The following is a 9,781-nucleotide window of genomic DNA, read 5'->3' as shown; positions in this document are numbered from 1 at the left end:
ACTTCGGAAGAAACGCCATTCATTTGGAAATATCAACAAGATGACGATCCGAAACGTACGGCTAGGCGAGTGAAACGATTTTTTGAAGATGAAGCAATTTCTGTTGTGCCATGGCCTTCACAATCGCCGGATCTGAATCCCATCGAAAATCTTTGGGTACCCCTTAAGGCTGCTGTGAGGAGTCGTCAGGTCAAAAATGAAGAAGAACTGTGGTCCATAGTCCAACGGGAATGGGAAGCTATTCCTGTTCAGCTCTGCCAGCGTTTAATAAGATCAATGCCTAAAAGATTAAAGGCAGCGATTGTCCAAAAGGGAGAAGCAACCAAAAATTAAACGTTGGGCCATAGTCAATTGCTAATTTTGTTTTTTTTTTCCTTTTTTTTTTATAATGTTTTACCGGTCCTATTTTTATGACCACATATTTATTTTGTTTTTATTGTTTTATTGAAGACTTTTATTTATTTTTCGTCAAATTATATTTTTGTATATTGTTTTCTTTATTATTAAATGTGTTCTAGTTTTTTTGTTCTAATTTTTTATCTCTTTACTGGTAAAAATAAAAATTTTAATTTTTGAAGTGGTCCCATTTCTATGGCCACCACTGTATATATATATATATATATATATTTTTTTTTTTATTTTTTTTAAATTAATTTACCGTATGGAAAAGAATATTTTCTATAAAAGTTGCTTATTTTTAAATAGTGTCTAATGTCCATCAATGAAAAGTATAGGTTTCCACTTGAAAGAACAAAATTGACCTTGATGACGTCATGTATAAGTTAGTGGCAATTTCGGCATACTATTTCTCCTTCGATGTCGAGTAATTTTCATTTAAAACTCTTCTCTTTAAAATTAATGGTTTCCAGATACTTCCTTGTCCCAAATTAAATGGGCCACCCGGTATACGTTCAAAAGCTCGTAAAAACATAGACCATTATACGTTTCGTTATCGAACTGCTAAATATTGCGGGATTTTCTACTGGGTGTTTTAAAAAGGCGCTGCCAAATTTGAGGAGGATAGATAGGACGTTGCGGTGGAAATTTGTTGCAAACAAACGCCTAGTCCCATAGAGCAATTTTTGTCCAAAAATCGAGTGCTTTCCCGTCGCGACTAGAAAACATCGACATTTTAGTAATTTTTTTATCACGGAAATGCAAAAATGATAAATTTAAAATAACGGTTCAAAATGGCGACCTCTACCCTCTTTACATAAATTTGTCCGTCCAACCATGGAACGGCGCACCCTCGTAGCATGTTGCACGAATTGCAATTTTGCTGCACGAAAAGACAGATCACCCTCCCTAACAGTAGCTCTTGGGTGGTTGCAGGAATTTCGCACAGCAAGGACTTGATGTAACCACCGAGAAAAAAATCAAACGGGGTTAAATCGGGACTTGGCACTTCACACCAACAGCTCAGAAGTAATATTTCGTCGTAAATTGTGAAACGTTCAACTCGATCAAATAAGTTTTTACCATTATCGTTTTAGAGAACTTGCAATTGATTATCGGCAAAGTTATCGAATGAATAATTAATCGGTTTTCTGATGAATTGATCTGAAATTTCTACGATTTTCCTGCGAACACATGCGGACTTTGAAATGGTAATTCGCAAACTTATGCCAGAAGATAGTGGAAATGGGTCAGTTCAGCTTCTAGATATTCTCGGTTTTTATGACTCTTTCCTTCGTAATTAACATCAATCCACCTTTACAGAAGGAAGGTAGATATTACGTTGTGGCAGACCCGTTTCTTACGTGGGATGTAGTTTCCAAAATGCTAAGTTTCACCAAACGTAAAGCATTATATCCGAGGAGAGGTCATATAAGTAATAAATCAGACGCTATGAAGAATGGTTTCATAAAAGCAGGCCTTTTATTACTATATTGAACGTTCGGAGAAGACTAACCCATTTCGACAGAGACAAATTAACACAGGGAAATTTGCACTTATTGGAATTTCGGCTGGGTGAGATATCATTTCAGGTCACTTATGTTGTGGTCCGCATTAAGTTAAGTATACAGGGTGTTTTCGGTTTATTATGTTTCGGTATCAGGTTGTCCCGCAGTAGGGCATCCCCCTTCATGTCTCTGTCCCAAATCGTTTTCGAAATATGAATTTAAAAAAAAAAAAAAATAAAATAAATTAAACACCCCGTATCTTGGAACAAGAATCGATTTCGGACCTAAATTTTTAGACCTAAACATTTGTTTTCATGCGCTGTACGTCAGCTGCAAGTCTGACGATGTGTCTATGAAACATTCTGTATATTGCTTAAGAGGACAAATTTGGTTTATAGCAGAGCTAATCATAAAATCGGCAAAAGAAGTCTAATTAGACGCACTTAACTGCAGAAAATAAATGGGACACCATGTATTCTAATACACAGGGTGGCTGAACAAAATTCATCTGAGATATAAGCACTTTAAATTATGTTCAAATAGGATTTCGAAGCGAACTGTAAAGTTTCACTACAAACCTGCTTTTAGATGAAAAAAATAATTAATTACAATAATGCTGCAAATTACTTACGGAAATGGGAATTTTGCAAACTACTGTCGCTTTGAAGTCCAAAAATTCGTGGGCTTCCCTAGTTCTGCTCTAATGAACATCATGGGAAGTGGCATCTGAAACGATATTAATACTGCACGTGAGACAAATGAGAGGGTCAAGGAAGAGTTTTTTCGTCTTTGAATGGAAGATATCACTGAGTAAAGACGGCTGATCCCGACCTGACGAATCGCACAGGTTTCTCCTGACTCTTGGTGAGTGTTTCAAGGAATCTTTTGCACCCTCAAATTGATATAATTCTTGACTCAAAATAATACAATTTGTATGCTGCTCGCACTAAACCGTACAGCCTAGCTGCACATTGGTGCATATAGTCGAATCAATGAATCTTTGCGTCACTCACCCGCCGCCATTAATACTCCCGTGACGCAATGATTTGTTGTCGTTTACTATGTTGCCTTTGGCTAATTTCGGATAATATGATTTTTTTTGCCCTGGATTAAGTTTAGCGGGAAACGTGGACTCCAAAGAAAATTGAGGTCAAGTGAAAAGCGCCTCGTACCGAAATTCAATTAGTGGCAGGCGTTTTAGAATCATGGGAAGTAGTAAATGTAAAGTAGTTTATATCCAATTTATTGTTGGACATCGCAATAAACTGCAGATGTGTTTAAATATGAAGGGCCGCTGCATCAGCAAATGAAACAAGTTTACCAATCACGAGGGCAATTAAGTTTCGTGCAAATGAAAGGAGAGAATAATCGTAGCATTTTTGAATCCAAACACTTTCTTGATCTATTACAGTTTATGCACTTTTCCACCAACGGCAGGAGGTACGGCACCAATGGCGCAATACCCGGCGTTAGTTTAACTGTAAACTGGGTTTAATGTAAAAAAGTATGTGACAAATCTGGTCAATCAACTGTATTTAAACTAAAAAAACTGATGTTAGATTTGCAGCTGAGTGCACCATCGGAATTACCATCCGGACGTCCCGGGTGTAATCGATGTTGTCAAGACGCCTGTAACCGTACGGAGTAGTTTAACCTTTTATCCAAGGGTTCTTGCCATTGAATACGGACTAGGTCTGAAACGTATGACACCGAGTGTCCGAGTGAACTCTGGACGTAGGAGATTAACATCGAAATTTGGTTCTACACGGAGGTCATGATACTCGAGACCGGCTGTCATTTCACGAGCTTTTTAAACTTCTAATTAGAGTCGTTGTAGCTAAAAACGGCTCAAAATTTCAAAAATTCGGACGTCTTGCGTAACAGTTCGTGGTCACGATTGGTCAGAATTAAACAAACGCGAAATCGTCAACGACATAAGCGTTAAAGCTCCATGTCAAATGATTTTACTTTTTTCGTCGAGTTCTAAGCAATTTTTTGACTAATTTACAAGTTAATTCAGTGAAAAGTCAATGGAAAACTTGGGCGTAATTATCATGAGATCTGCTTTGATGTCTCCACAGTAAATAAGCGAGTTCGGTGTTAACTTATGAAAATAGCACAGAGACATAACCTATATTTTTTTCATCTAACTCATTAGTCAGAATCTTCGCGGAAAATTTTAAATTTAATGCAGGATATGCTTTTCCTGTTACGACAATTTTGAAAAAATGTAAAAAAAATATATTTTTTTTAAATTTTTTTTTTTTTTTTTTTAATAAAAATATTTTTTTATTAAAAAGTGAATTGTGAATATTCAATTAATTTATATTTTATCATCATGTAATAAAAAACAATTGCACATCAACATCAATAATCATATTATCGAACGGTTACGCGGGACATTGAATTTTTTTTTAATTTGAAGTCGTTTTCAACTAAAACAGTTCTGATGAGAAGGTCGAAGAAATTGCGGAACGATGGCCGGTCTTCAACTCCATGGCCTCCATGTAAAAGTTTTTCAATTGATTTGGTTCGTGCAGGACCAAAGAAATCAATAATCGTTTTACCATGTTAATCGCCCATGTCCGGAATTTGCCCGGACACCCGGTATGAGGGCGCTACCATTTTCCTCTTCATCTGCATAGTGGGAAGTTTTCTGTTTGCGACAACGTCCTTCATTTCTATTTTGTAAAAGCGTTTCTGAAAGAGACAGAAACGAATGGAATATTCGTGTGCAATGGCTCATTGGAGCACACGTAAACCTCCGAGCAAAGTTGTTAAAACTTTATCTGGTTAAGGACCGAAATAAATTAGAAAAAAGGTATAACTCAATTGAATTCTATAGAGAAATCTATAGGATTAACGAGATGTTCTACAATAACTTGGAATGAGTGAACGTATAAAAGCCTGTTCCATCTCAAAAGATTTTCCCGATTGTATAAGCCCTCTGATAAAATGGAAAAAACCTGTGTACATCGAAATGTAAAAGTAATTCACGTGTTCTTACAACCATTCTGGAATAATCATCCCTTATTAAAACTACGGGGTGCTCGTTAGAGCTTTGAAAGATGGAACGCCGAAAGTCCTCACTTTTACTTTAAAAATGGTATTATATCATTTTAATGGGGATTCTTTACACCACCTAAAAACTGTTCGTTTCAAATTTGGGCAGGTGATATTTTTAGAAGAAGCTTTCCAGGAATTTACTATTTGTTAGGTTGGTTTTGCACCACAAAATATTCTTTCGTTCAGAATTCTATAATTATAATAATTTTATAACATTTTTCGAAAGGTGTCAGAATGAGCCATGACAAAATCGAAGTGTAATCTCCTCAAATTTCAATCAACATCAAAACGATTTCTTAAGTTTGAAAATATCTTTAAAATATCTCTAAAACTATTGCTCCCAGTAAAAAAAAACTAAAGAGGCGAAAAAGTTAATAGACACATAAGGGATCAAATTGAGTTCACGAATAAAATCGAAAAACGTAAACAAAAGCTTTGTTATAAAATATTGGGAGCGATCACGATAAGAGCAACGCCCCGTAGAGAATTTGAAGTAATTGTCATTTTAGTTCGATCGCAATGCCGAAATGTCGCTACTGCGAATTTTGAGTTAATTGTCTTTATAAAATGAATGAAATTAATGAAAATTAAAAAAAAAAAAATTATTTTAAAAATGAAAAAAATTATAAAAATGAAAAAAATTATAAAAATAAAAAAAATTATAAAAATTAAAAAAATTATAAAAATTAAAAAATATATAAAAATTATAAAAATTTTAAAAATAAAAAAAATTATAAAAATTTTAAAAATAAAAAAAAATAAAAAAAATAGAAACTTGAACACTATCATGAATGAAAAGGATGCAATTTAGGACGGGCCTTTATATGAAGTTTTAATCTTGAAATAAGCTCGTGATTCACCCATCTCACTTTTACCATCCATTAAGAAACACCCCGTATATGTGCTAAAAGTCGTATGGACGCAAAATAAGGTCATTCCAAAGGCTTACGGAGACCAACATTAACACTTTCCAGTTTGGCTTTTAAAGAGACGCGAATACGGGCGATGCCATGTTTGCAGTTCTGGCGGAACTGTTTGTTTGCATGGCTACAACGTATTAAAAATAACGATAAAGTTAATGGAAGAAAGACGTCAAACAGCCGCGGAGCAACCCCTAAGGGTTGTGTACGTGAACCAAGTAACCGAAGACATCCCCAAAAAGGCACATCGTATTCAAACCAAATGACGAAAACAGAACTTGTAATACTTGACCCGGCGTAATACCTGCGTGTACATCGAACAGGAAAGGTGTTGGCGAGGCAGACCTGTTTGACCCTGGGTCAGTATACAAGATATGTAAAGCATGATACGTGACAATAACAGATTGTACCGAGCGTTAATAAATATTATCAGTTTAGTAATCGTACGAATGACAAACATACCGGTCTCGCTGTTAGGAATAAAATTTCCAAGAGAAGGTAAATTTTAATGAAATATTACCGCCCTAAAAAGCAACATTCCGGTTAATAAAAAAAACTAGTTTCTGCTAGGAAATACTGTAGTGGCATTGAGGGGTAGTAATTTTACTTTTAACCAATCCCTTTTCTGGACCTTACATCGTCAGGTTGTCTTTGATAAAAATTTCATTCAAATGTTCGAACTTTAGCTTTCATCATTTTCTCCAATTATGCCCCCCCTCGCAGTGTAAAACGATGTCCCAGAACTATCATGTCTAGCCCCAAATCAGGCAGTCAATACAGAAATATAAAGTGGACATTACTTCCCCCCAACTCCATTCCTGGGGTGTTAGGACTTGCATCTGCCAAGGAAACGACTGAAACTACCAGGTATACCGGTATGCAGTGACTGTCAGGATGTAAATGTCTCGATACAGGGCATTTGTTGTAAACAAACCTTTTTTTGCGTTTGCCCGGTTGGTGTGCAAACTGACAAACATATTTAGTACAGATCAAGTCCATGAACAAATAACAAGATATTATTTCATTGTGCCAAAAATGCCGAATTTTGTCCCGCGAAATGATGATTTGCGGAAAGCATTAATTTTTTGCTTTTATTTGAAGAAAAGTGCTGCAGAGTCGCGTCGAATGCTTGTCGAGGCATTTGGTGATTATGCTTGATTAGAAGCAACGTGCAAAAGATGGCTTCAACGATTCAGAAATTATGATTTTGATATGCAAAATGAAGAACGAAAATGAAGAACCAAAAAAGTTCGAAGACGTCGAACTGCAATCGATATTGGATGAAGATGACGCTTTAGGTCAAAAGCAAATGGCAGAAACGTTAACTGTTGCACAACGAACAATTTCTGATCGTTTAAGAGCTGTGGGAACGATCCAAAAGTGTGGAAAATTGGTGAATGAGAGACAGATGGAGAAGCGGAAAAACACCTGTGAAATTTTGCTTCAAAAGCGCGAAAGAAAATCAGTTTTTCATCGAATTGTTACTGGAGATGAAAAATGGATTTATTTTCCAAATCCTAAACGGAAAAAATCACGGGTTGATTCGGGACAACCATCAACATCGACTGCAAAACCCGATCGATTCGACGAGAATGCTGCGTGTTCGGTGTGATCAGAACGGTGTGCTGCACCACGAGCTTTTAAAATCTGGTGAAACCGTTCGCTACCGACAACAATTGATCAATTTAAACGATGCACTGATCGAGAAACGATCAGAACGGGCCAGAAGACTCGGGGAGGTGATTTTGCTCCGTGACAACGCACCTGCACACCCGTTCAGGATACCATCAAAACGCTTGGCTGGGAGTTGCTACCCCATCCGCCGTATTCGCCAGACTTAACTCCTACGGACTACCATTTGTTTTCAATGATGGGACATTGGCTGAGCAGCGCTTCGATTCCTACGAAGAAGTAGAAAATTGGGTGTCTGGTTTGATGCCAGAGGCATATTTCTATGGGCGTGGTATCATAAATTGCCAGAAAGGTGGTCGGAATGTGTAGAAAGCAACGGTCAAAATTGCGAATATATATTTTTTTCTTTCCTTGTTAAAATTTGTGTTTTTTTTTCACAAAATAGCGCTCATTTCATACTGGTAGACCTGGTACAGGTTCGCACAACTCTAAACGGATGTTTTTGAAACCAGAAAAGTACAGAGGAAGCTCGGAAAAACGTCAGAGGGGTCAAGGTGCAACCTCTAAGGGATACTTTAACAGGATCTCCTGCTAATGTTCCTCCTGTTGCGGGGTTCATTTAAAGTTTCACTTAAAGCGCGGCGAAAAAGAAAAGTCAATGATTTACGTTCAATGAAACGCGTTAAGTACTCATGAAATTTTTACGTTGATGGTGAAAAGTTTGTTATAAATGCGGAAAAATTTTGCGACCGAGTCGCAGGGGAGGCGAGTGATTTCGGCCAGGTAACGCGTCTCACTTTCCACTCGCGCGCAATGCGCGGAAAAATATTTTTCCAGGACTTGCTGCTATTTCATCATGAACTGATTTTAAGTAGTAAACTGTAGATTTTCGAATTGTGAGTCAAAATCAACCTGGTCCGGGGACACGTTCAGTGTTTCCTTGTTTCTTCACGCCCTTCATCCCTCAGAAAATCCTTGAGCATAGATCATTAGAGTGACTCCTTTTTCATTTAAAAATGTTGGATCTTACCATGGGCCCCGGATTCGACACCCGATTTCGTTTCCCAAAGGTTCAATTCTTAATTAATTGCTTTCGAAATAATCAAACACAAGTAAGCGGGTATTAAAATGTTCGATCGTGTCGAAAACTGAAAGAGATCTCAGAAGTTTAATTGTGCAGATTAATTCGTTAAAAGGATTAACTTCACATGCCTTTAAGTCAAATCTGTCCTCGAAATTGTGGATGTGAGCTTCCGAAGATCGAAACTGAGAATTTAATAAGGACTATCAGTTCAAGCGATGGGAAATTAGGTACTTTCTCGCCCAGTAAAACGAATACCTGATTCTTTTTACTTAATGCAAAAAAGCGTATTAAGTATGACGTAATTTGAGTTACAGGGCACGTGAAGAAATAATGTCTTAAAATGCGCCCTTCCCTTCGACACAGTTCGGCCCAACGAAATTCCTAAGTAAACTAATTTCCGAGCTCTTTAAGCCTACGCACTATTTGAGGACCGACAAATTGCCCCTAGTTTAATTTGAGGGAGTTTTTCAAGGATTAAGATCTATAGGAGTTTTGTTTGAATTCGCATGTTATTGTAGGAATACAGAACAAATATTTTCGTATGGCTTCCCGGATATTTTTGTAAGGGTACTTACGCTTATTGACAAATTCCACGAATTTACATTCAATATTTACACTGCCGGCCAAAAGTTTAAGACCACCCTGATTGAAATGGAAAATCAAGAACAACTAAACATTTCAGGGTTATATGAAGCATAAAGTTAAGTTAACATGTATTATAAAGTCTAACAAATTTAGGAGGTAAACGTAAACATTAAATTTTAAAAAGTAAAAACAAATTCACAAATTTTATTCAAACTGATTTTTCATCAAAAAATCTTCCTTTACATTTGACTACTTTTTTGACAAGTCTAGGCATCCGAGCAATTAATTTATCAATGGTCTCTTGTGAAATATCGTTCCAGCTTTGCTGTAAGGCTCTCCACATGTCTTCACGCGATGAACGACATCGTTCCCCAACCCTTCTATCTAGCTCCTCCCACAAAAGCTCGATAGGATTAAGATCTGGACTCTGAGGTGGCCAAACCATATTTTTCAACACTCCTTCCTTTTGTTCCAAATAGCTTCTGCATAATTTCGAACTGTGTTTGGGATTATTATCTTGTCGACAAACGAACACATCACCCGGTGTAAAATTTATTTATGACTAAACTTGTGTTTTCCTACATTTTTTA

General features: G+C 36.7%; 2 protein-coding genes across 2 annotated transcripts in view; both read right to left on the bottom strand.

The window, feature by feature from the left end:
- Nucleotides 1–9,781, bottom strand: part of LOC136348668 (somatostatin receptor type 2-like) — a 127,850-nt gene that overhangs the window by 34,696 nt on the left and 83,373 nt on the right. The window lies entirely within an intron of this gene.
- LOC136348665 (gastric triacylglycerol lipase-like) overlaps nt 2,536–9,781 on the bottom strand; it is a 108,161-nt gene continuing 100,915 nt past the window's right edge. Inside the window, exon 12 of the mRNA XM_066299682.1 lies at nt 2,536–2,630. The gene's annotated coding sequence lies outside the window, so the exon portion shown is untranslated. The remainder of the gene's footprint in view (nt 2,631–9,781) is intronic.

The sequence above is a fragment of the Euwallacea fornicatus genome, chromosome 34 (genome assembly GCF_040115645.1).
Source record: "Euwallacea fornicatus isolate EFF26 chromosome 34, ASM4011564v1, whole genome shotgun sequence".
Classification (NCBI taxonomy): domain Eukaryota; kingdom Metazoa; phylum Arthropoda; class Insecta; order Coleoptera; family Curculionidae; genus Euwallacea; species Euwallacea fornicatus.
The sequence above is the reverse complement of the archived record's forward strand: the minus strand, read 5'-3'. Positions and strand labels throughout refer to the sequence as shown.